At 46.7% G+C, this 26,335-nt stretch overlaps 1 protein-coding gene across 2 annotated transcripts in view; it reads left to right on the top strand.

The window, feature by feature from the left end:
- The first annotated feature begins 7,200 nt into the window (after positions 1-7,200).
- Positions 7,201-26,335, top strand: part of ADGRB1 (adhesion G protein-coupled receptor B1) — a 381,963-nt gene continuing 362,828 nt past the window's right edge. The window contains exon 1 of one of the 2 annotated variants that reach the window (XM_077932692.1): positions 7,201-8,579. The gene's annotated coding sequence lies outside the window, so the exon portion shown is untranslated. The remainder of the gene's footprint in view (positions 8,580-26,335) is intronic. The other variant, XM_077932693.1, reaches the window with a different exon arrangement.

The raw sequence follows: 26,335 nt of genomic DNA, 5'->3' as shown, positions 1-26,335 counted from the left end.
TCTGGGGAACTGGGTTCGTATCTCCACTCCTCCACATGCAGCTGCTGGGTGACCTTGGGCTAGTCACACTTCTCTGAAGTATATCAGCCTCACTCACCTCATAGAGTGTTTGTCACAGAGTGTTTGTTGTGGGGGAGGAAGGGAAAGGAGATTGTTAGCCGCTTTGAGACTCCTTAAGCGGAGTGAAAGACGGGATATCAAGTCCAAACTCCTCCTCCTCTTCTTCGTTTATTTTATTTTATTTTATTAGAAAAAGAAATGCTTTGTGTGTCCGCATCTTATTTTGCCCCTTTCTAAAATTTATATATTGGCATGTGTTTTCCTTTTTGTAAATCTACCAGAGAGAGAAAATACATTAAAAATGGGGTTGAGGGATTTTCTCAGGACAGTGGAGACTATGTGTGCTGTGTTTTGGCAGTCATTTGCCCTTCTTCTGATAGGAAATGCTGTGTGTGTGTGTGTGTGTGTGTGTGTGTGTGTGTGTGTGTGTAAAATGGGCGGTTGAGGAGGGAGGAGAAATGTCCCTATTTCATCTGAGGAATGTTGGAAGTTATGCAATTTAGTACCATCAATTCCTCTTCCAAAAACTGCTGGGGGATCCTTTTATTTTCTGCTAATGTGTACCTGGTCTCCTGCAGAAGAGCATTACCAGGATTACCCATCTCTGCCCATCCCCTTTTCCTTCCTGGATCACCTTAGCTCTCATCAAGATGCATCCCCTAAATATTACACGATATCCGTGGCATTTTGTCAGGTTCTTAGAGGTCTTGCCTCAAGGCAGCCCACGCTGATAGTTCTATTCACAGAACTCCTGACAGGATCAAACCCCCCTGGCAATCCTTACAACAGCTCTGTAAAGTAGGCCAGCAGAATTATCTGCATAATACAAAATGGGGGCTGAGGCTTACAAATAGCATCTTCCCTCAGGCTACCAGGTAAGTTCATGGATGAGAAGACACTTAGCAGGAAACTTCCAGACTTGCAGCTCTAAAGAAGTCAAGTTGCTTGACTCACGCATTAATTGCAAAGAGGTGTTTTGTTAAGAACTGAAACCCAAACCCATGAACAGAAAATTGGTTTGCAATTATTATTGATTTGGTCATCATCCTGCATTTAAGGCATCACTGTGTAGTGCAGCTACCTCCAACCCAGTGCCTCCAGCTATCTTGGTCTACAAGATGATAGCTCAGTTAGTTCGAGTGTGGTGCTAATAATGCCAAGGTTGCAGGTTCGATCCCTGTATGGGACAACTGCATACTCCTGCATTGCAAGGGGTTGGACTCCCTTCCAACTCTACAATTCTATGATTCCCAGCAACCCCAGCCAGCCTGAGCAATGGACAAGGACAATGAAGAAGGCTGCTCTAGTGATATTTGAGGACTTTGGTAGGTGATATGATATAGGAAGTGGGATGAGCCTCCATGAAGCAGGAGACAAAGGAGTCAGACACAATGAGATATGAATGCAAACTGAGCCTCTCTTAGCAAGGAATCATCAGAAGAGAGGATGTGGGAGTATATGGCTGCAGAGTGCTCACCTGTGGCCAGGGCTGGAGCACGGTGGGGGCAGACCACCCCAGGTGTTATCACCAAGGGGGTGATATTCGACTCGCTGCCCGCCGGTGACTCCCGCCTACCCTGAGCCTTCAGGGGAAGGGGAGAGCTGCGGCATTCCCCCCTTCGCCCTTCGTTTTGACAGCTGCATGATCCTGGGCTGCTGGAGAAGGCATGGCTTCCAGAATTTCAACAGAATACACCTGAAAAAGCCAACAGTCTGAGGAACCCCTAAGTTTGTAATAGCCATCTACCTCCTCCTGCTGCTTGCTTCAGACTGGAGCAATATGGACCTAAAGCTAAAGAAGAATTTTTCATCAAAACTTGGCTGCTCACAGGGAAGCGATTTGTCTGTGCATATATACTGTTGCTATAGCCATTGCTGCAGTTGTTGCCTGGATAAACTATTCAGATTGCAAATTCTGTTCATTTTATTTTATTTTATTTACTGAGAGGCATGGTAATCAGTGTGGAAGTGGGCTTCCTACCAGATTCCTGGAAGAAGACCTATGAGGGCTGCCCCAAGGCAATCCCTGACCTGAACTGTAGACTCCTTGACAAAAGCAATGTGGGTGGAGGGGGGAGAGATAGCCCTGTTGAGAGCCCTGAAGAGTGTTTCCATGGGGACTCCAGGAGATGATGTCGTATTCCCCGCTGAGAAATAAGTGAGGGTGTTTCATCTCTCCCCATCCTTAATCCATTACATCACTACCTACAGGTCTCCCCTGATGCCCCCATGGAAAAGGGGGAGGGAAATCTTCTGAGTCAGACTACACTGAATCCCTCCAAGCTCAAACTGAGCTGAAAGGGGTTGGATTGTGGCCAACATATTTGGCAGTGTCAAAAGCATCCCCACCTCTTCTACCTTTGAGCTAATTGTCAAGGATTGCTCAAAAGCAATTGTTCATGCAGAGTGATGGCAATCAATGACACAAAGAACTGAGATGGTCATTGTAACCTTGCCTACACTCGCAATGGACTTCATTTGCTCTTAATGATCGGCTATGCAGCACTATGGCCATCGCTGCTCATGTAACTACAGAAGGGTGAAAAAGAAGCAGTGTAAGCTGAATGAAACAGTGACACTGAAGTAGAAAGAGAGGAGAGAGAGAGAGAGAGGGAGCAGGCTTCTTGAAAGATAAACAAAATGGGTGGTATTCAGGTTGTTCCCCACCTCTAGTCCCCACAACACACACACAGCTGATCCTATTTCTGGCATACATGTTGATCATCATTTTCCCTGGTTTGAACAAGACAAGTGTGGGTCTCTCCCAAATGATAATTGGAAGGAGGATATACTTCTATAAAACCAAGCACAACCAATGTCCTAATTTTAATTATATTCAAGACTGGATTTTGAAACCTGAAGAGAAACTCCCACTGCTGATGATGCCCCTGGAAGTTAAAAGTGTACAATGAAGGTCATTCACACATTGCACGGAACCCAGTTACACTGCCTCTACACATGCACAAGTGTTTCTGTGAAAGATTATGCATTTCAACATATGTACAGCTCAGCAATGGTGTACACAAGTATATTGATAGTACACTTGTTGAACATCACATGCAAATTATCATTCAAGAGTACAGATCAATTATTTGCATATGCAGGCAAGCTGACTGTAATTATCATCGACTGTAATGTGTGGACACCCCTTGTGGGGGGGTTGTTTTGAGGGTATGTACGTGGGAAAGGGACCTTTATTTTTCCTTCAGCAGTAAAATGGAAAACACTGCCTTTGTATTCACTGAAGAGTCAAGACAAAGCGTTTTTCATTAAAACCCTATCAAAGTAGGATAAAATACTTGAAAACTGTTGCATCATCCTTGGTCATGACTGCTTCTGGAATCAGCAGCCGAACAGCCTTCATGGACCCAAATGGCATCTATGTTCCTGGTGTGTTGCCCACAACAAGCACAGATCTTGTTGGATATTTTAGCTAGGGTTGCCATATTTCAAAAAGCAAAAATTCGGACACAAAAGTTGTTGAGCGATTTCTGCCTGGACACTGATTCCGACTGCTGTATTCCGGCTGTGTCTGGGAAATTCCATACATATGGCATCCCTGCTTTAGCAGTTGGCTGTGCTTGATTCTTGAAGCTGGTGACAGCCACAGAACATGCCCCTTATTGGCTTCCAGCAGGTGGCATCGCAGTTTAAAATGAATACTTGTCCCAAATTACTAGAGCTCTAGGGAGAATTGGGGTGACTCAGGGACTCCTGCCATTGGTGGTCCATGACAATTTCTTGTTCATATGGCTGCCCAGCATAGTCCAACACATGCACCCAAAATGTACGTTGGATTTAAATCTTGAAATCCAAGGCAAAGTGGGGTGTCCCTGGTGGTATCTTGGGCTTGTCAGGAGACAATGCAGAAACTCTTCAAGGCAGCAGAAGTCAAAGTAGGGATCCCTCAAGTGCTTCATGGCACCTTGGTGACCCAGACATGATAAAATGCTGCCAAAAATCTGCTGAAATTAAAAGTTATGTCTCTAAGATTGCAATAACACCATAATGCCAAAGTGAAGTGGTAAGGGAAGGGAGAGCAAGCATACAACTGGGGAGAGGTTTCTGGGGGAGGGCTCCATTGTGACTGGCAGGTCTAGCTTCCAATCAAAGGGAGTGCTTTTTTTACCCAGAAAGCAAATCTCATTAGTTTTTGTCATTTCCATAAAATCAACTTTGAAGGTTCTTAGCACAAAAGTCATTGAACCTATTTTTCTGCACTTTGGAATGCTTCTTATCGCGAGGAACCTCTCTCATGCCTGTAATTTTTGAACTAATTTCCTACTGATTACCCACAAAACACTAAAGGAGATTTATTCCTTTTTCATTCAACCCCGAAACTGTAATAGCTGCCCTTGCAGGGAAACCACAGCAGCTATTCTTCTGGAATTTGGAACGATTCAAGCCTTCGGAAGCAGTGACCTAACCTTCAAATTTCATCCATTTCTGTCCAAAAAATTAAAAGGTTTTAGACAGCTCCTTTTTGGGAAGGGGAAAATGAACACATTTTAGAAGTGTCTGCTACAAGAGCCCCTGGGCTCATTTCTGTGAAATTTATTAGGTTTATCCACCCTGGAAGGAAAAGTATGCCTGCAAATTTTATCTAGTTCTGCCAGAAGGAGGAGGAGGCATCAAGAGGTCCAGGATAATTAGTAAGACTGCACTTCCCCTATGCCTTTCCTGGTGTTGGTTATCCACAAGGTTGATCCAAAGAGTCTCTACACAAATACTTGGCATTGGCAGTGGGAATTTGAAATCAGATTTCACAAGCTGATCTTCAAAATTAGCTTCTTAAAAACAGCAAAGGACATTGGTTGCATTTAGTTTTGTCAAAGTATATCCTTCTGCATGCCTAGAGCCAATTATTATTTGGGAGAGTTCCATAGTTACCCTTTTCAAACCAAGAAAAATGATTATAAATATGTATGCCAGATGTTGAAAGAGGATCACACTCTGTTCAATATGAACTTAACCTGCCCTCTCAAACATCAAGGGAACATTGGACAATTCCTCCCACTTCTGATGACAACCAGTTCTACAATCAGTGGGTCCAGTTGCCAGATTTTGTTGGAAAGTCCCCCCCCCCATTTCAGTTTGGAACCTGGGTTAAATCCCCAGACTAAAATGTCTCAACCATCTCTGACCACCTTGGGAAGGTGAAAGATCGTGTAAGAACTTCAGAGCCTTTCTGAATCAGACCAAATAATAATTTGAAGCAGGAGGTTGGGTAGGTGGAAAATCTATAAACTACTCTCGTGCACCTAGGAAGGGTGGGGTAGCAAAAACAAAAACCAACAACAACAAGGACAACACACTTAGAAACAAAAAAAATTCCTTCCAGTAGCACCTTAAAGACCAACTAAGTTAGTTCTTGGTATGAGCTTTCGTGTGCATGCACACTTCTTCAGAAGTGTCACTTAGAAACGTCTTGCATTGATGTCTTTTGAGGCCCTTTCAGGAGATGGACTTGACTTGCTTCAGTTGACTTAGTTCCATGGCAAGAAGTTTCATTGGCCTGTGTATGGTGTTTTGGGAGAACAGATTAGGCACTCGCCATATTAAATCAGTTTGACCATCCTTTCTATTTACCACCATTGTGATTTGAAGGGCAGGCTCTCCATCCACACAGTTCTGCAAGTCTCTCAACACCACACTGGATGAACTGATGACTGTACTGTTTTACTGATGTGGGATGTGGAACAAGAAGACGACAGTGACTAATCAGGATTTTAAAATCCTAGATTCAGAGGGTCCAGGATTCTGTTTTTTTCATAAATACCTTTAGGGTTTGGGATTCTCACCACCACCACCTTCCAATGCTCTGGGAATGCTTGGAGCTTGAATAGTGGAGTCTCCCTCTCATGGCTCTTCCAGCCTCCTCATTTCTCTTCCTCCTTTGTCTCTGCTGCTGTTTCTTCTTTCACACTTGTTTCCTTCTTCATCCTGTAGATGAGGACCTCCAGGACCTCATGCCAGCAGGTTGCTTTCTTTTCTTTTTTAAAAGATCATTTCTCTCCACCGCCTCTGAACTGGTTGACGCCCTCCCCCCAATCAAAAACAGAACGCGCACACACAGCCGTTGTGTCGCCAAAGTGCCTAGAGGTAACACACTGGAATCAGTCGGATTTACTTCTGAGCAAACATGGAGAGGATACGGACGCAAAGTAACTCATATCAGGAGTAAATGGGTTCTAAATTCACCCCTCCCTTCCCCCCCCCCACGCCACAGACACACACACCAGTTCATGGCGCTATTAAACTAAAATAGATGTTAGCCCTAATCCAAGACTGCAGTCCTATACACGTTTAGGAATAAATTCCGTTGGATAAAGCGGGAGTTACGTCTGCGTAAACGCGCGTGGAACCAGGCTGCAAGGGCAACAGCGACCCACAAGCCTGTAGGAGCGCTCGGCAGTAACCCACTCGCGCCTCCGGCTGAACCGGGCTGTGGATCCGTCTGGCCGGATTCGCGGAACCGTCTCCACCATCCCTTGCACCAAATCGCGAGGGGATGCGGTTGGAGACGTACCCAGGAGGGAGAGACAGAGAAATGGTCTGGATCGTACAATAACCATCAACGGGTTGGGGTGTGTGTGTGAGAAGCCTCAGGGAGAGGGGCTTACCTCGGCCCAGATAGGAGCTGCCTAGATTGCCTTGTGTGCGCGCGTGTGTGCGCGCGCATGCGTTGGGGGGGGGGCCCTCCACCCTCCTCCCTCCATCCACGAGCGTCTCTCCATCCCCTCCGCCTGTTCTGTGACTCAGTGTCAGGCAGCGCTGACATTCCCTGCTCTTCCCCGGAGGGAGGCAGAGAAAACGAGGAGTGTGTCTCTCTGTGTGTGTGTGTTTCGAAGGAGGAGAGAGAGAGAGAGAGAGAGAGAGAGAGAGAGAGAGAGAGAGAGAGAGAGAGAGAGAGAGAGAGAGACGGGGAAACCGCAGCGAAGGCTTCCCTAGCGTCCTGGTCAACCTCTCCAAAAGCACGGCCGGCGCAATCCATCACCTCTCCAGCTCCGTGCCCACGTTCATTGCGCAGCGCGCGCTCTCCTCCTCCTCCTTCTCTCTCTCTCTCTCCTTCGCGGAGGAGGAGGGAAGAGGGCCTCCTCTCTCCCCACTTTAAACCCTCTCCTCCCCCGTGGAAAATCTCCCCTCTCCGATCCTCTCCCAACGTTACCGGGCAGGCAAGAGAGTCGAGACCCGGGCGCCCCCACAAACCTGCCTCCATCCGTTCAACGCCCTCTCCGGCACTGCGCCGCTCCCTCGATCCGCCCCCAAATCCAGCTCTGCTCCCCTCTCCAAACCGCCACCTCCCCCCCCCCCTCATATTTTGCCTCCGGCTGCAGAGAACTCCCTCTCCATCGCCGCCGCGCGCGCTTCCCTCCCCGCCAGTCATCTTCCCGGGGATTATTATTAGTATTACCTGGCCAGGCTAAGCGCACCGTGATTACCAGAGGCTCGGGTTGATTTATGTGTCATAAACAGCCCGAGCGCTCCTCAGTCTCTCCTTGCCTCTTCCCGGCCTCTCTCCACGGGAGAAAGTTATCCCAGCGTGGGAGACCCATTGATCTAGCCAGCTTTCTCCGACCGTTTCCTTGCTGGATCCCTCTCATCTAGGCACATGGAATGATGTGGCGCTTATTCTAGGCTTTCCTCGCGGAGCTGCCTGTTTTATTTTTTTTATTATTTTTTTTACAAAGCTAGATGTGTGTTATAGTGTACAGTATAGCGAGGAAGAGCGAGCCCTTTTTATCAGCCCCCTCTCTCTCCACCCCTGCCTCCCTCCCTCCCTCCCTCTCCCCCTCCCTCCTTTTCCCTCTCTCCCTCTCACTCTGTCTAATGTGCGAGCTGGAAAGCTTATAAAAGCCTGATGTAATCCTTAATGCAGCCTCTGGCTACAGTATAGACCGAGTCTAGTTACAACCGAAAGAACCAAGAGAAGGAGACTGGGATTCAAGAGCAGGAAGCGCGAGAGATCCTGGGAGGAATTTAAAAGAGGGTTTCAGAGGCACCGGATGGATTTTGGCCTCCCCGGGAAAGAAGACTTTGGGGGGAGGAAAGCAGCACCCCAAAAGCTCTCAGCTATTCCAAGAAGACTTCCTTCTCTCCTGGTGGATCTAATCCCGCCTCGGGTTCCTTTCTTCCGTCTCCAAAGTGGGCTTTGAGATTCTCCCATCGCTCAGGATTCCTGCGCCCTTTATCACCGCCGTCGCCGGTCATTATTAGCGATCATATTTCATTTCCAGTTATTTTCTTTTTTTGTACCCCAATACCAAAGGGGGTGTGAGAGAGTGAGTGTGTGTCTGTGTGCACTTTAAATTTGGAGCAAAGTTTGGTGTGTGTGTGTGTGTGTGTTTAAGAGTGGGTTGGAAGGGGGGGAAGCAAAACGACACCCCCCCTCTCCCCGAAATCCTTTTTTGACTCATTAGCCAATGGCCATTTTCTTACTTCTGGATATGTGGATGCTTCCCATTTGGAATTTGATCCGGCTGGGGGAAACGGTATAATTTCGTGGATGGTCTAGAAAGGTAGGTTTTCGGTTTATATACATAATATATATGTATGTATGTGTGAGTTGGTTCGTGTGTATTTGGAGAGGGGTTGATTTATTCTTCCTGAGTGGATGCAACTTTTTTTTGGGGGGGGGTCTTCTTCTAGTATCTGGAGCCGAGCCTAAATACTGAATTATTGCCTTTTTGAGTCAAACCACTCAGTTCCTACACCGTCGCCTCTCAAATACTGGACCCTTCTGATCCGAACTTTAGCCTTTTTGCTGTTAAGGGCTTGGAAGGTAACTAGTACTGTACTACAGTTTTTGTTTCTGGTTTTTGGGGGGAAGGAATAAGGAAAAAAAATCTGGACATATTTGCCTGAGGTTGTAGGAACGAGAGGGAGGGAGAGAGCCAGGGAATGTGAAATGGATCAGTTTTGGGGGCTGAAAGAGGTTCGGTCGCCACCGCAAAGCCCAGCTTGCCTGGAACTGCATAGATGAGGAGATCTGGAGCTAAACCGAACGGGAGAAGGACCGGCAGTGACAGGTTATCGGAGCTCGCCAAAATACACACACACACACACACACACACACACCACACCACACCACACCACACCACACCACACCACACCACACCACACCACACCACACCACACCACAACACCACCTTGTTTAGCCTGAGAAGCTGGAAAACCTACAAGTCTGTAATGGGGAAGGGTGTCTTGTCGGGAAGGTCTCCCTTAACGTCGCCTTTAGGAGGCGGCAATCTCGCAGGCACGTTGAACAAAGTCCCTTTCGAGAAGCCAAGCGGGGGCTTACTCGCGAGTAGACGTGAACGGGGATCGCCCTGCGGGAGTCGACTTCTCCCTCGCACCCGCCTGGAAAGCTGGGGGGGGGGGGGTCGCTGTTTTGAAGCCGTCCCAACCACCACCAACGCCCCCGCCGCCTATTTGAATCATTCTGGACATTTACTGGGAGAGATTTCGGGCGGGGGAGGGCAGATCTCCCAAATGCATCGCATCCATAAAGTTCCTCCCCACCCCCTCTTTTTTTCCAGTCCCCCCTATACTTCTGAGACACCACATTTTAAAGCGGGGGGGGGGGGGACGACGACAAGCCACCAGAGAGATACCTCCTCCCAATCTTGGCGGGCTCCACGATTCTTACTCGCGAGTCGTCCTATAGACCGCCAAGAGGCACAGCCTGGAAGCCGTAACTTATGGACTCCTTGGAGGGTAGGGGAGCAGCCATTCTGCGTAAAAACACGAGGCGCGCGAAAGAGATGCCTCCACGGGGAGCAGAGGGTGCCACGCTTTTGGGGGAGGACGGACACCCCTTTCCCCCCAGGGGAAGAAACAAGCCCCCTTCTATGCAGCGCGGGGAAAGCGAAGGAGCAAGGAGGATCTGGGTGGTGGTAAGGAAAAGGAGGAGGAGGGGGTGCCCCTTGTACTCATTCCTGTGTCTGCTGCACTGCCAGGCGCTTTCTCCTTTTTTTGTGAGGGGGTGGGAGACAGTCTCCCTCGGTCCCATTCCTGCAACGTCCAGTTCTTCCCCAAACACCTGATCAGGATCGAGAGGTGCACAGTCTCTATAGGCAGCGCCGAGGATTCTTGAACTTAATCCCAAACAAGGTGTTGGCGGTGGGGTTTATTTATTTGCTGGAGTGAAAATAAGCGGGGAGGGTATGACGCCCCCCACCCGGTGCCTTATTCCACTGTTGTTATTGGCCCGATCCAGCCAAAATCCAGTCTGATGGATTGGTGTGCCCCGAGAGGCCACATTTGAATATCACAGCAAGGTCAAATTATTATTATTATTATTATTATTATTATTATTATTATTATTATTATTATTATTATTATTGCAAACGGAGCCCAACGATCCTTCAGGACTCGGATTGGAAAATATCCACGCACCTCCCTGCGTCGCGATTCAGGCAGCTCCATGGATACGGCTAAGTCTTGCTTAAAGGAGAGACACTTTAGACGGAGGCTGCAGCTTCCCCGCCTCCATCGGGTACATTTTCGGGCTCTTTCCTTACCAATCGAGAAGCAAGGTTGACGGCAGAGGGAGCGGGGGACGGGGGGACGGATATAGAATCAAAACCCCTTTCCATGAATCCGAAAGCAAGGTTTCCTTCCCCCTTTCTCTTCCCTTAAAAAAACACCTGTTGATATACTGCGTTTCAGCCTGGAAGGAAGGGGGGGGGGGCAGAGAAAGGAACGGGATCTTTAAAAAACAAAACACCTTTCAAAACACAGGGTTCTAGTCCGCATGACTATAATGGTGAGGAAGTGAGGGTGTGTGGAGTTGAGGAAACAGGAGCAGTGGTGCTGCTCGTTGCGTTAGGCGAAGGCGGGGAGAGAACGAGCCGCCTGCCGCGATCCATAAATCGCGTAAGCCGGAGGAGCGCTGGGAGCCGCGGCGGACTGGGTTGACGGGCTCCTACCGGAGTGTCAACGGGACCTGAATCCTCCGCTTGCTTCGGCTTAAGGGTTTGGACAGCCTGCTAATAAAGCCCATTCCCCGAAATGATTAAGGACGTGGGATCTTGCCCTCTCCATGACCCGCACCCCGAGCAGTTTTCAGCGAGGGAACGCACGGGGGACCATCTGGTCTCCGAGAGCCTCGGGTGGAGGTTTGTCGGATGGGGTGGTGTTGAATTTGTGCAGCCAAAGCTGAGTGCCCCCGTCCCCGTCCCCCCAGCCGTTTAGATCTGCAGCAAAGGATGAGGGCGATACAAAAGGTCCTTAGCTTGGTTAGCCCCCCCGCACCTTTTCCTGTTTTCTACGGAAACAGTACCGGGAAAACCGAGGCGTCCTTCCCTGCCTTGTGCCAAGCAGACACTAGGGCAGCTTACTCCGGAATTGCCCTGGATCTATCCCTAAGGTGGGGGTGTTGGGTTGACCCACGGGTGTCCCTTGCGCCAACGGTATGGGCGCGCGTGGATGTGCTTTTTGGAGAGCCTCTGTTCCCTCTCCTCGTATATGTGGCTGTTGTGTTTCTGACTGCCTCTCCACCCCATCGCTCGGCATTTTCCTGCATCTGTAGGTATCTCGGAGTCACGATGAGCTTTTGGAAACTTCTTCCCTAGTGGAAGCCACCTCTCTCCCCCCACCCCCAGGAGTGCCAACTTGGCCCCGCGACCGTGGGTGCCATGCAGCGTGCATAGCCCTGGCACTGAAATTTGTGGGTGCCCGACCACTCACAAAGGGTCATGGGGAATTTTGTGGGTGCTCAGGCACTCAGGGCCCCAGGGAGTTGGCACCCAGGGAGTTGGCACTCTCTCCTTACATTGGAAATCAGCGTCATTGGATAGAGTGGGCTGGGAGAGAAAGAATGAGATCACATTATAAGGTGAAGGGTTTGTATCTACTTTCAAAAGTCTTCCTATACTTTTTCGAAATGCAGCCTACTTCAAGAGAAGCCTCTGCTGGAAAAAGGGTACTTTGGGAAAGTGTGGGGTGAGGCAGTGGGGTGCAGTGGTTAGAGTAATGGGCTGGGACCTGTGAGACTGGAGTTCGAATCCCCACTGGGCCATGAAGTTCACTGGGTGTGACCTTGGGCCAGTGACTGCTCTCCAGCCTTGCAGGGTTGTTGTAAGGATTAAATTAGTGGGGAGAATTATGTACACCACACTGAACTTCTTGGAGAAAAAGGTGGGGCATACATGAAATTGATAAATGATACATTTTTTTTTGTTTGTTTTCGATGTGGCTGGTCAGGTATTTGACCAAACCAAATTGAGGCAAGTGGAAATAAATGCAGCATTGGTGCTCCTCTACGGATAAGCAGAAATTGGAATAATATTTACAACTGTGTGTCAGAAAGCAATGTCTCATAGAAACCCAACCAGCCTGGGCCAAGCGAATTCAGATGTAACAGTTTCCTTCATGTAACAATATTAAACAGTGGGGAGAAAAATGTATGAGATCAAGGTGTGTATAGCCCACATGGGCTTCAGGTGCATTTTTGCACTAAAACAGCTCTTCGCTCAAAAGGTTGGATCCCTTCCCAGGTCAATGGATTTTCTCCTGCAAATTCCATGCATGTTGAATTTGAGGCTAGGTATTAGGTGGACTGGTTGTTCTGTAGCTGAAGAACATCGGATTCTGGAAAGCGTCCAGGTCTGGAATGAGAAAGCAAGTCTTCCTTGACCCGTGACCCTAAGGATCAAGGCTTAGGAAAATGAATTGGAGTTGTTCCTGACTTTCCGCCACTACTGCTACATTCAGGGCCCAGCAGTCTGGCTTGCCACTCAGACTGAAAGCTTGGACCAATAACAGGATCCACGGCGTGCTTTTAAGCCAGGCAAACGGCTCCAGAGGGAATTGATAGGATTAATTCAGATGGATCTGAGTTAACTGCTTGATGGATGAAGTGATATGTGGCACGAAACATGGGAGGTGAAACAGGTGGGGTGGAAAACCCCAACCATAAACAAGAGGCACTTCTCTTTTTGCTCAAGTATCATAGGTGGAATATAAACAGACCCTTGTTTATGGCAATCCTCCTAAGAGCTCGAGGCATAAAATATGGACTTCCCTGAATGATGCTCCCTCTAGTCGCTCAATAACAGAGTAAGATTCTGACACTGTCAAAGCTGGGCTGATTCTGAGAGCTCCAGACTATTTTGTCTCTCTAATTTGAGAGGAGCAGTTTTGTCAGACAGCGTTTTCCATTTGTGCAAGAAGAAGAAGAAGAAAAAGCATCCCTGGGTTCTATAAAGCTGCTCTCAAGAATTTCGCTCATGCACTTCCGGGGATAGGCAGAATGACTGTAAGACTCATCTATCTCTTGGCTCATCCATAGATGCCTTCTCTCTACTCACTGATCCCCACATCTATCCGCTTCAGAATCGATCCATAACAATCTCTCTCTTACACCTTTGCACGTTTATACTCAGAAGTACATCCCACTTAACCTAATGTGACTTAAAGCTTCCCGTGGTGATGATGTTTAGGGCTGTAAGTCTTGATCTTGCCTATTCCATCTATGTCTGCCATGCACAGGATTGCTCCATCTCTCCAAGCAGACCTCAACCTCTCTCTTTCTCTCCCTGAAAAAACCTTTGCCTTAAAGTTTCCCTTTGCCATTTGCCCAGCCGCCTTTTGCAAAATAGCATAAAATGAATGGTTAACCCCCCCTTTTTTCCCTCAGTATATGTGCTCTGCCTTTGAAAATGAAATGATTCTGAAATAAAACTAACAGGGATGCACACAGAGAGATAAGCACACTGCACTTTTTAGTAGAAAATGCTGATGCGCACTTGCAGGATTAGTGGATTTTATAGTCTATTCTGATTTTGCTAAATGTGTGTGTGTGTGTGTGTGTGTGAGAGAGAGAGAGAGAGAGAGAGAGAGAGAGAGAGAGAGAGAGAGAGAGAGAGAGAGAGAGAGAGAGAGTGTTGCGGTTACTGGCAGAGATGGCTAGCTCTCCAGAACTGAAGTCAATTGGTTTTGGATTTCGCCAAGTGACAGAGAGATGGCGCTCTTCCCCCAAATATAGATTATCATGGTCTTATTTTGGATACTTTAAAAGTTGACTATGCTACTAGTGATTTGGTGCCGTTTTGTACAGTTAAAAAATTGATTGTAAAACGAAAGGGAGAGCTGAACATTTCGGATGGGGAAAAGGAAGACAGAAACCGAGGAGGAGGGGGCGACCTCCCTTGAAATCAACCACACCATCATATTTCCATCTCTGCAAACCCGAGAAGCTGCAATGTTGAAATTTAAGTGACAGCTTCCTGCCTCTGCACTTCCATTGGAGTCCTATCTCCAAACTGGGAAACAGAGGTCTTTGTATTCAGCTTTACACAGATAAGCCAAGATCCTAGGATCTGAATTAATTTCAGGAATGAATGAGAGAGACACAGAGAGAACTTAATATTTTAGGGAGGGAAGTGATGGGTCTGATTCTGCCTGGAAAGGCTTTGTGAGAAGTTAGGAACCTCAGAGGCAGCCTTACACTGAATCAAACCATTGTTTCAACCGAGCTTAGTATTGCCTCCTTGGATCCCAGGATTTCAGACACAGGAGCCTTTTGCAGCCCTGCCTTTTCCACTGCGAAATGAACCTGGGATTTTCTACATGCGAAGCAAGTGATCTAACACTGAGCTGCAGCCCTTCCCTCCAGCCCCATGTGTGTGAGGACTTTCTGCAGTTACCCACCAACCTGCACTCTGTGCGTGCTCATGAGCACTTCCATCATTTCTTAGTGAATGTGTTGCAAACACTGGGGGGGGGGGGGGAACGACCACGCCACGACTGAGACCCAGTAGCAATTAATCTGTGCTTCTCCTTAGCTGGCTCTGACCTTACAGAACAACTTCCTTTGCTATGCAGATATTTCTGTATTTACCCCACCATCTCAAGCTTTTCCCTCCCATGTTGCTATTTAATAAGCCATTTCTCTTTTCCTCTGGCGTTGCCTGATGCTGAGCGAGCATCAGTTTGTTAAAGATTAAAGACTCTGACTCTTCTCGCCCCCGTCTCACTGTGTTGTACCGAAGTAGTTCAGATTAGTGGTTTGTTTGCTTTTTGACTTGGCTTTAAGAAAAATCTCTCCAGTTTTTTTTGGGGGGGGGTGTGTGGTCGTGGCGGCACAATTTATGTCATTTCCCCTTCTTGCGATTGCCCACGCTGTGCATTTTTCTAGCATTCTTTCCTCCTGATTTATTCTTCGATCATAAGAGAGACAGAAGCGCTGCTAATATTTGCCGTTGAGAAACATTGCCAAACAGTTGACTGGTATTTCAGAAAATGGGCAACTAAAATTATCAAGGGGGTGGAACAACTTCTTTATGAGGAAAGGTTGCCGTGTTTGGGACTTTTCAGTTTAGAGGAAATGTAAGCGGTGACACGATAGAAGCTCATAAAAATATAGAACCAGAGAATGAGTTGGGAGGTATCCCGGGGTCAAATGTGGGGTTTTATAGAATCATAGAAATGGTAACATGGAGGCCGGCTTTTTCACTGGCAGTTCCCGTGTCATGGAATGCCCTCCCTGCTGAAAAATGAGAGGTGCCATCAGTACTGGCATTCTGCTGGCTCCTGAAAGCACACCTGTTTAGGCAGACATTTCCCTGAATGCAAGCTTCCTGATCTAATTGCTTTAATAGCTCTTTTAATTGTTTTGATTTTAATGCACATTTTAATTATGGATGTTTTCAATGTTTTGATGGAATTTTCTAACCGCTTATTTTAATGATATGTGGATACTTCATAGTCGTTTTTATATTTGGAAGCTGTTAGGGCACGTGGGGGGTATATATGATAATTTTGTAGCGACAAGAACGATGGCCTTTTGATCCATCTAGCCCAAACCCTGCTCAATATAAGAAACCCAGGGCTGGAACATGTCCTTCAGATGGCTGTTAGTCTCTGCTTGGAGATTTCCCAGGAGGGAAATCCCACCAACCATCCAGGTAATTGGCCCACCATCTTACCATCAAGAGCAACATTCCTCAACCTGAAGGCAGCCCTGTTCAGGGAAGTTTTTAATGTGTGACATTTTGATGTATTTTTAATCTTTGTTGGAAGCCGCCCAGAGTGACTGGGGAAACACAGCCAGATGGGTGGGGTACAAATAATAAATTATTATTATTATATTATAACCTGGTGTCCACCAGAGGTTTTGGAATACAACTCCTACCCATAGCTGTCAACTTTTCCCTTTTCTTGTGAGGAATCCTATTCATAGAATCATAGAATCATAGAAGAGTTGGAATAGACCACAAGGGCCATCGAGTCCAAACCCCTGCCAAGCAGGAAACACCATCAGAGCACTCCTGACATATGGTTGTCAAGCCTCTTTTTAAAGACCTCCAAAGAAGGAGACTCCACCACACTCCTTGGCAGCAAATTCCACTGTCGAACAGCTCTTACTGTCAGGAAGTTCTTCCTAATGTTTAGGTGGAATCTTCTTTCTTGTAGTTTGGATCCATTGCTCCGTGTCCGCTTCTCTGGAGCAGCAGAAAACAACCTTTCTCCCTCCTCTATATGACATCCTTTTATATGTTTGAACATGTCTATCATATCACCCCTTAACCTCCTCTTCTCCAGGCTAAACATGCCCAGCTCCCTTAGCCGTTCCTCATAAGGCATCGTTTCCAGGCCCTTATTCGGAATAAGGGAATTTCCCTTTAAAAAATGGAAACATTGACAGCTATGCTCCTACCAGCTCCAGCTAAGCAGGGGAAGGCTGATCAAGAGATTTCTCCTGACGTTCAGCCAACATCTACCTTCCTACAATGTAAGCCTGCCAGACCTAAGTCCTCCTGCTCTCTGTGGCAGCTGAGAACAACTCTTTGATCTTATCTGAAGAGTTATCTTCGAGGACGCTCTTGAAGGAACTCAGGTCCCACCTGCACTACACTTATTAAGCAGTATCGTACCACTTAGACAAGCATGTCTTCCCCCAAAGAATCCTTAGCCCAGGCATAGGCAAACTTAGCCCTCCAGATGTTTTGGGACTACAACTCCCAGTATCCCTGCCCTGCCCTGTTAGCTAGGGATGATGGGAGTTGTAGTCCCAAAACATCTGGAGGGCCGAGTTTGCTTATGCCTGCCTTAGTCCCTTCACCAAGTTGCAGTTTTCAATCCACCTTTCTTGGAACTGTAGCTCTGTGAAGGGAACAGGGGTCTCCTAACAATCTTCAGCCCTCTTAAATTTCATTTTCCAGGATTCTTTGGGAGAAAGCCTTGGCTATTGAAAGTGGTATGATACTGCTTTAAATGTATAGTGCAGCTGGACCCTAAGACAGGCTTAATCCTTAAAAAAAGGAACAGGCGTGTTTGTAGGGCATGGATCTGTAAGCTTTTAGTGACAATCCTTTGAATGGAGCCTGAATGTTCCAGGGCAGTGTATCGCTGAATAACTGGTGCTGGTGAGAAACAAGTTGCCAAGGTCCATGCTTTGCTCACAAACTTGCAGGAGCATCTAAGTGGCCCCTACTGGGAACTGATTATCAGAATTGATAGACCACTTTTGGTATGGTTCACCAAGTCTCTTTTTATGGGTCGGAATAAGCAGAAAATGAATTGATTATGCCGCACAGAAATAACAGCCGCATTAGTAATGCTATTTATTTATCTTTAACTGGCCTAACTTATTTTTTCCATAAAAATGCATGAAGTGTGGTTCAGTCTAAACATTTTTTTAATGACCCTTTCAGAAACTGCAACTTACCCATTATAATTCAAAGGCTATTTCTCAGAAATGCATTCAGCGTTTGTGTCTAATCATGTGACAATCCAAAGTCTGTTTAATCAGAACTAAGAGGACTGGATCCTTGACAAGCTGGCTGTGGGAAGTTTAACTGCTCAATCCTTTACGTGTCTATTCAGGAGTAAGACTAATTGAACTCAATGGGTCTTACTCCGGGTAACTGGGGATTCAGTTCAGGGGTATCAGGCAAAATTACTAGTTATTATGAGGCATTCATCCATCAATAATGGCTGCTTTTGTTGTTGTTGTTTAGTCGTTTAGTCGTCTCCGACTCTTCGTGACCCCATGGACCAGAGCACGCCAGGCACTTCTGTCTTCCACTGCCTCCTGCAGTTTGGTCAAACTCATGCTGGTAGCTTCGAGAACACTATGCAACCATCTCGTCTTCTGTCGTTCCCTTCTCCTTGTGCCCCCCATCTTTCCCAACATCAGGGTCTTTTCCAGGGAGTCTTCTCTTCTCATGAGGTGGCCAAAGTATTGGAGCCTCAGCTTCAGGATCCGTCCTTCCAGTGAGCACTCAAGGCTGATTTCCTTAAGAATGGATAGGTTTGATCTTCTTGCAGTCCATGGGACTCTCAAGAGTCTCCTCCAGCACCATAATTCAAAAGCATCAATTCTTCGGCGATCAGCCTTCTTTATGGTCCAGCTCTCACTTCCATACATCACTACTGGGAAAATGGCTGCTACATATAACCAAATTGTCCCTATTTTCTAGGGACAGTCCAATTTCTTTTATGAAAGTTTCCCCTCCCTCATGAGGGTCAGTGGGGTGTAATGATTAGAGGGTTGGACTAGGACCTGGAAGACAAGGGTTATAATCCAGGTGTTCTTCACCAGCAGCTCCCATCATCCCTGACCATTGGCCAAGCTGGCTGGGGCTGATGGGAGTTAGAGGCAAACCATGGTATAAGAGGGCTTTACATGTATAGTGGTGATGTGACCTCAGTTAGCGCCCCCCCCCCCCCCAGCAATAGCGATGCTAAACTAGCAATGGTCTAGCTCCATCTTTCTCAACCTGGTGTCCTCCTGATGTTTTGGAATACAACTCAGCTGGGCTTTCTCAAGTCCCAGCATCAGAATGGTCGTTTTAGCCGGAGCTGATGGCACCTATACAGTGGTACCTCAGGTTAAGAACTTAATTCCTTCTGGAGGTTTGTTCTTAACCTGAAACTGTTCTTAACCTGAGGTACCACTTTAGCTAATGCGGCCTCCTTCTGCCACCATGCCACCACCGCGTGATTTCTGTTCTCATCCTGAAGCAAAGTTCTTAACCTGAGGTACTATTTCTGGGTTAGCGGAGTCTGTAACCTGAAGCATCTGTAACCTGAAGCGTCTGTAACCCGAGGTACCACTGTAGTCCAAAATATCTGGAGGTTGAGCAAGGCTGTTGCACCAGTGCTTTGGGGAGATTTGAGCACACTCACCTGACTGTGGATCCATTCTAATGCCAAATTAATTACCCTGCAGAAAACCCACTGTAGTAGATGTATGAGGCAGGCTGTTGATTTGGTGGAACAAAGTAGTGTTTACCGAGAAGGGGAAAATTTTCTCCTCCCAGTCCCTTTTGTTTCTCAGGATGTGGAAGGAATATAAAGAGCTGTTTTTCACCCACTTTGGTTTCTCTCCCCTCTCACCGGAGGAGGGCTTGAGGCACAAGGAAGGCAGCGATGCAAGCAAGTCAAAAGATAGTATATTCCCTTCCCAGTCTAAAACAACTTTGACTTTTTGACCTAGATGTCTAAACCCTCCTTATACACACAAAAGCCTCAAACTAAAATGTTGGGGTCAAACCAAAGCCGATAAAAGGCATGGCAACTCCTGTCAGTGTGGAGCCAGTGTGGTGTAGTGGTTAAGAGTGGTAGTCACGTAATCTGGGGAACCGGGTTCGTGTCTCCGCTCCTCCACAAGCAGCTGCTGGGTGATCTTGGGCCAGTCACACTTCTCTGAAGTCTCTCAGCCCCACTCACCTCACAGAGTGTTTGTTGTGGGGGAGGAAGGGAAAGGAGATTGTTAGCCGCTTTGAGACTCCTGAAGGGGAGTGAAAGGCGGGATATCAAATCCAAACTCATCTTCTTCTTCTTCATCAGATTCAAAAGAGGAGAGGACTTCTGCCCCTTTAGTTATTGTGTAGGGCAGGGGATTCCACCAAGTATGGCTGATCACGCAAGCTGAATCCCATTTCCATCACTTTATTAAATGTACAGGAGCCCCTCTCCTCTATTGCCACTGGCCCCTTGCAGCTATTTTTATATTTAGACCAGGCTTCCTCAGCCTCGGCCCTCCAGATGTTTTTGGCCTACAACTCCCATGATCCCTAGCTAGGAGGACCAGTGTTCTGGGATGATGGGAATTGTAGTTTCAAAACATCTGGAGGACCAAGGTTGAGGAAGCCTGATTTAGATCATGCCTCTGCATTTGTTTAAGGAACGTTGTGAAGCCCAGGGCTTACTTTTCAGTGGGGCATCTCTTGAGCAGGATGCATGGGGCTGCAGAGAAAACTAAAGAGAGTTGTCACCTTTTCAGTGAGACTCATAGAATCATAGAACTGTAGAGTTGAAAGGGACCCAAGATTTATCTACTCTAACCCCTTCCCTGCTCCCAGCCTCTGTCTTCCCCGTCTATAAAATGGGTGTAATACTACTTATCTCAATTTTACATTTGTCTAGTTATTTCACCTAGGAAATGGGGTAGTATCGGGGTCTCGGCATGCACATGACTGAATCCTACAGAAAAAATAGTGACAGTCTGGAAGTGCCCAGAGATGAATAATGCAGAAGAAAAGGTGCTACTAGGAGATGACGCAGTTGCAGGGTGGGCCAATTTATAGAGCACTATAGACTTTCCCCTCCAGAAAGTCTAGACTAGCTTCCTCTGCTCCATTCTTGAGTCACTGAATGTTTAGATATGGGAGTGTTTGTGCCTGTGTGAATCAATTCAGTAGAGACTTTCTTGATGTTCTCCTAACCTCTTCTCTGCACAGATTCATTTATCATCCCACTCAGATCTCTGCATTTGCTGTATCTTGCTGGAACATCTCCTCCATCTCTCATAGGAAGCCACCTTATATTGAGTCAGACCATTGGTCCATCTAGCTCAGTGTTGTCTACACAGATGGTGAGGATCTCCTACCAGGAGATGCTAGGGATTGAACCTGGGACCTTCTGCATGCAATGAAGCTGCAATGCAGACATTTGAGTGATGACCCTTCCCAATATTTCCTTGCCAATAAATCTTCCTTCTCCTCAAGGACCAGTTCTCCAGGAGAGACCTTCTTTCATAACCTTGCCTTCATGTAACTCACATCTCTGGTGTCCATAAGCTCTCTTGAATCTCATCACCACAATTCTCATCACTATTTTATTTGTATCCCACCTTTCCATACCTAAAATCATGCTCAAGGTGGCTTGCAACATGACAAGATTTGAGGAAAGACCTTAAGTGGTATCCAGGGGGAAAGTTCACATAGGAAGAGGCTCTGTGAAGGAGAGCTCCATTGAGATCTTCATGGTTCTTGCAGAAATCTGCAGCTGTCCTGGGGATGGTGGGAGTTCTTTCCTATGGGTACCACTTCAGGGAACTCCCTGCACTCCACTGCAATCTCTAATGTTCCATGGGACATTTTGGTTCTGCAGTCCCATTGTATCTAGCACAGCCTATGCATTTCCTGGGATGCCAGCACAGGATCTGGCCTTCCCGGTTTTATTTATTTTTTTAAAAAAATCTCTTCCACCCTCAAACACTGATCCCAAGATAGCTCACAACAATGCAAGTGCACTTTTAACAAAAACAACATGTACAAAATACCTCAAAATTAAGCATGAACCAGCCAATCTCCGTGAACATCAGGAAAAGTCACTGGCTTTCATCCCAGAACCCCTAACTATGCTGGAATTTGCTTCAGCGCGAGCCTTTGCAAGATTAACTAGTGTTCTTCACAGCTCTCTAGGAGATCTGCTGAACTTTCCCCCCACCCTCTGGCTTTAAGACTGGGCTTTGTTTCGCTTGAAAATAGCTTACCAATTAAGTAGAAAACTCTGACATTGTAGCAATAGGAGCTGGCGACAACCTAACGTTTTTATATAGAGAGGCATGTGGGCATGCGACACAGTCCTGATCCCTGATTGGACAAGGCCTCATGACTAGCTGCTGATGCTGTGAACAAGGGCATTTGAGTTGGCTGGATCTATGGTGTTAACCTGTTCATCTATATGCTAAGTCTCCCAGGCTTGTGGAGTGATGGACTTGAGACACCTGCTGGCAGACAGGTGTGTTTGTGGATATCTATCCTGCAACATTGCCTGGCAGGGCTTTACCCCTAGCACAGTTTTCATCAACCTGGAGACCTCCAGAAGTTTTGGACTACAACTCCCATCAACCCCAGCCAGCATGTCTGGGGCTGTTGGGTCTTGTAGCGTAAACCATTTGGAGGAGCACGCAGTTGGTGAAAACTTCCCTCGAGTCTTTGTAACATTGTTGTTGTTTAGTCGTTTAGTCGTGTCCGACTCTTCGTGACCCCATGGACCAGAGCACACCAGGCACCCCTGTCCTCCCCTGCCTCCCTCAGTTTGGTCAAACTCATGCTGGTAGCTCCGAGAACACTGTCCCACCATCTCGTCCTCTATCGTCCCCTTCTCCTTGTGCCCTCCATCTTTCCCAACATCAGGGTCTTTTCCAGGGAGTCTTCACTTCTCATGAGGTGGCCAAAGTATTGGAGCCCCAGCTTCACGATCTGTCCTTCCAGTGAGCACTCAGGGCTGATTTCCTTAAGAATGGATAGGTTTGATCTTCTTACATACGCCACCCTTATGACAGATGACACAAATTTGTAGAGAAATGTCTCTCCCCCCAGAGAAAACGGGGGGAGTGAAATTTCCAGCACACATGCTAACAATAAATTAAGTTTCTCTCTGTGCTCACTTCAGCTTCATTTCCGAGGCTTGAAAATTGCTTTACAGCCAGTCCAAAAGTGAGGATTTTGTATTATTTTGATTATACTGAGATAATCTTTCCTGATTCTTAAAGGAACCCACTTTAAGGGAGGGGGGAAATGACAGTAGTTTAACTCTGAGGGCTGCCTGATTGGGCACTTCATCTCACAAAGACACACATCAGCGCTTCCTTTATGAAAATTTAAATTGGCTACCTCAGTGGGAGAAAATGAAAGATCCTTTTCTTCTTCTTCAAGTGTATGTTTTCCCTTTTCCCTTTTCCTCCCTCTGTGTTGTTATCGGAATTATACCAGAGGGAGGCTATTTTACCCTCCCTGCTGGTGCCTTTTGAAATCTCCCCCTCCCCTCACTTCCTCCGGCTTTGATCAGAAAATGACCGGATGACTGCAAATATGTCTTACTCCATGGAGGCAGCGCAGGGAGTAGAGAAAAGGCAGCGCTTTGTGGGATGTCTTCGCCAGGAGAGACATGGAAAGCAAAGGCACCCTCGGAGCCTGGCTCACAAATGCACAAGCCTTCCCAGAAAGAACTTGCATCCACAGTTAGCATGAGGGGTAGCACACAGAGTCAACACTACTGCAGCTCAGACATGGGGCTGTAGGAACCCATTCCCAAATGCCGCTAGCTGGCATTTGGGCATGAAAAGGGGCAGTGTTGCTGGCTATCTGTTTGCGGAGAAAACTCTGCGCTCTGACCGCCAGTGCAGATCAGGTTGCCATAAAGAACTGGATGGTGATTTCAGTGAAAAGCAACGGCTTAGTATAAGAGAAATTGTGGGAGGGACGTTCTACTCATAATTCTATTATGCTCTCTGCGGCACATTAGAAACTATGGATACCACAGAAATGATGCGATGTTCCTGAAATCCCTCCTCCCCTCCTTTTTTCATTATTCTACATAACTGATCACATTACAAAGATTATGGGCAATATAATATAGGAATGGAAGTGAATTTATCTGGAAGGAAAACAAGGGTTGTGGGGATGGAACGGTGCCTTACTTGCAATCAAGATGGTCACTGATGGTTATTTCACCCCCCCCCCCCCGAGATATTAGCAGCTCCTTGAGCCTAGCACTGAAGTCCTCTTTACACCAGCATTGGAGCAGAAGATCTACTGAGAAGGGGTTTTCACAGGTCTACCTCAAACTTGCAATGGAATTCAGGAATCAATATGAGTGTGAGAGCTTTTATTTCCCAGGCTTAACTTTCATCCTATCAGATCAGGCCCACAGCAAACATTTAAAGCACACTTAGGTTCCATGGTTGCCCCTAGCGAATCCTGGGTATTGTGCTTTACCCCTCACAGAGCTAGAGTTCTCAGCACCCTCAACTAAATGCTGCTTCCTTGATACTTTGGGAGAAGCCATGCGCTTTAAATGTGTGGTGTGGATGTGACTTGGAGCAAACAAGAACCTTAGCCAAGCAAGCATTGCTGTACCTTGGAGCAAGAAGCCATTGTTTAAGTAATATTTCACGGACCAATACATTTCTCCTACAACTTCCGGTAGAAGATGCTCAGGCTTGTGATTTTAGATATGCACCAGGGTGAGGATGCTCCAGTCCTGAGGAGCAGCCTTCATGTGTACAGTGCCCTTGTCTGCAGATTTTAAATAGAATTGCAATTTGGCAACATCTTAGAACTGTGGTCAAACAGGAGCATCAATGCCCTAGAAAAATAAGGACTGGAAACCCAATATATGTGTGTCCAGCAACCCTCTCTGTCTCTCCCAATGCTTGTTTTGACGTTACACTGGACTGCAAATGTGTACAGCGATTGAATAAGGGTTATGCGAATGCGCACATTATTGATTTTACCTCCAAGATTAGGATGTTTAAAGCACTTGGGATTCTTTCTGACCTAGCCTGCTGCAGAGGTAGGCAGCCCTCCAGATGTTCAGAACTGCAAGTAACATCATTCCTGACCACTGACTATGATGGCTAGGGAAGGGCAAATATTGCAATTTTTGTTTCTCTCCATCTCTCACCCCCCCTCAAAAATAAATTCAGTTCTCCACATTTCCACATCAGTTTGGAAATTTTCCATAAAAATATGTCAGCATTTTAGTGAAAATTTCTCTCAACTTATGCAATTTTGCCAAATACACACAATTTTGCCCAATGCAATGCATTTCTTTTTAAAAGCAAAGCAAAGCAAAACAAAACATTACTTTTCACCGATCTGTGCATTTATATGCACTCTTTACTTAGTGTGCATGCATTTCTGTATACATAGCTTGGTTGGAGAACAGCAATGCAGAACTCAGAGCAGTACAAATGTCAAAAGATGTCTATGCTTTGGTTCATTGTATTGTTTCAAGAAGAAGGTAGATGTGCCTTTACATGAAAACTGAATCAGATTGCTCCCCTATCCTTAATGTTGACCAATAGAGAGAGGGTGTGTTCTGGGGAGAGTCCTGAGGGACAGATGGAGCCACCAGGAGGGACACATTTAGCCCTTGAGCCTGGGGTTCCTCATCCCTGCTCCAGACCATCCACCAAATCAAAAAATGTAATAGAAGTTGCTGCTGGCCAGATGAGTAGGTGTTAATGAGTGCGCTGGTTCACTGTGGCTTCCTTACCATAATGTTTTGGTGCACTGTTAGCTTCAGCTTCTGCAGCGGCCACAGTGAGATGAACTCGCCTGCACATTGGCAGCCAAGCTCTGAGGCATGTCTCTGCTGCCTGGCAGAACATTCAGAGCATCCATCAAAATGCCTGCAGCTTCCACTTCGAAGCAGGTGGACTGGTCACAAATATCCAGTGGAGACAGTGAAAGATGTCGAAGCTGGAAATGAAGCGGGCCGTGATGCAAAGCATCTCAGTTTGTCTCTGAGGTTGTTCAGAGCAGCCGTGCTGGTTGTGACCAAAGTTGTACCTGCTCCAGAAGAGATGCAGCCCCAGTAACATGTTTCAAAAAGTGACCAGCTGAATTCAGTAAATACTTTTGAATACCAGTTGCTAGAAAACAGAGGAGGACAGAGTGCTATTTGCATTTTCAAAAACAGGAACAGAGAGCATATTTAACCCTCCCTGCTAAGCTATGTATTTGGTTATACTGGTTCTTAAAATATTCAGCTAACATTATCCATTCCTACTTATATTCCTTATCTTCATTTTCTCTCATCCTGTTTGTCAGACCAGCCAGTACAGCACATTTAAACATTTTGCACTGCCATTCTTCCTTTCTGGGTACTATCCTTGTTCTCCACTTTTGTGCCAATATGGTTCTAGCTGTGGCGGTGGCATATAGTAATAAACTTTTGGTTTTTCGGGGACCTCCATTGTTACCATCCCCAAGAGGAATATCTCAAGCATTTTGGGGAATGTTTAAGTATCTTTTAAAATTCATTATATAGAATAATAATAATAATTTATTATTTGTACCCTGTCCATCTGGCTGGGTCTCCCCAGCCACTCTGGGCAGCTTCCAACAAAGATTAAAAATACATTAAAATGTCACACATTAAAAGCTTCCCTGAACAGGGCTGCCTTCAGATGTCTTCTAAATGTCAGGTAGTTGTTTATCTCTTTGACAAATGATGGGAGGGCGTCCACAGGGCGGGCGCCACTACCAAGAAGGCCCTCTGCCTGGTTTCCTGTAACCTCACTTCT

This window comes from Podarcis muralis, chromosome 8 (assembly GCF_964188315.1).
Source record: "Podarcis muralis chromosome 8, rPodMur119.hap1.1, whole genome shotgun sequence".
Taxonomy (NCBI): Eukaryota; Metazoa; Chordata; class Lepidosauria; order Squamata; family Lacertidae; genus Podarcis; species Podarcis muralis.
This window is presented reverse-complemented; position numbering and strand designations above follow the sequence as displayed.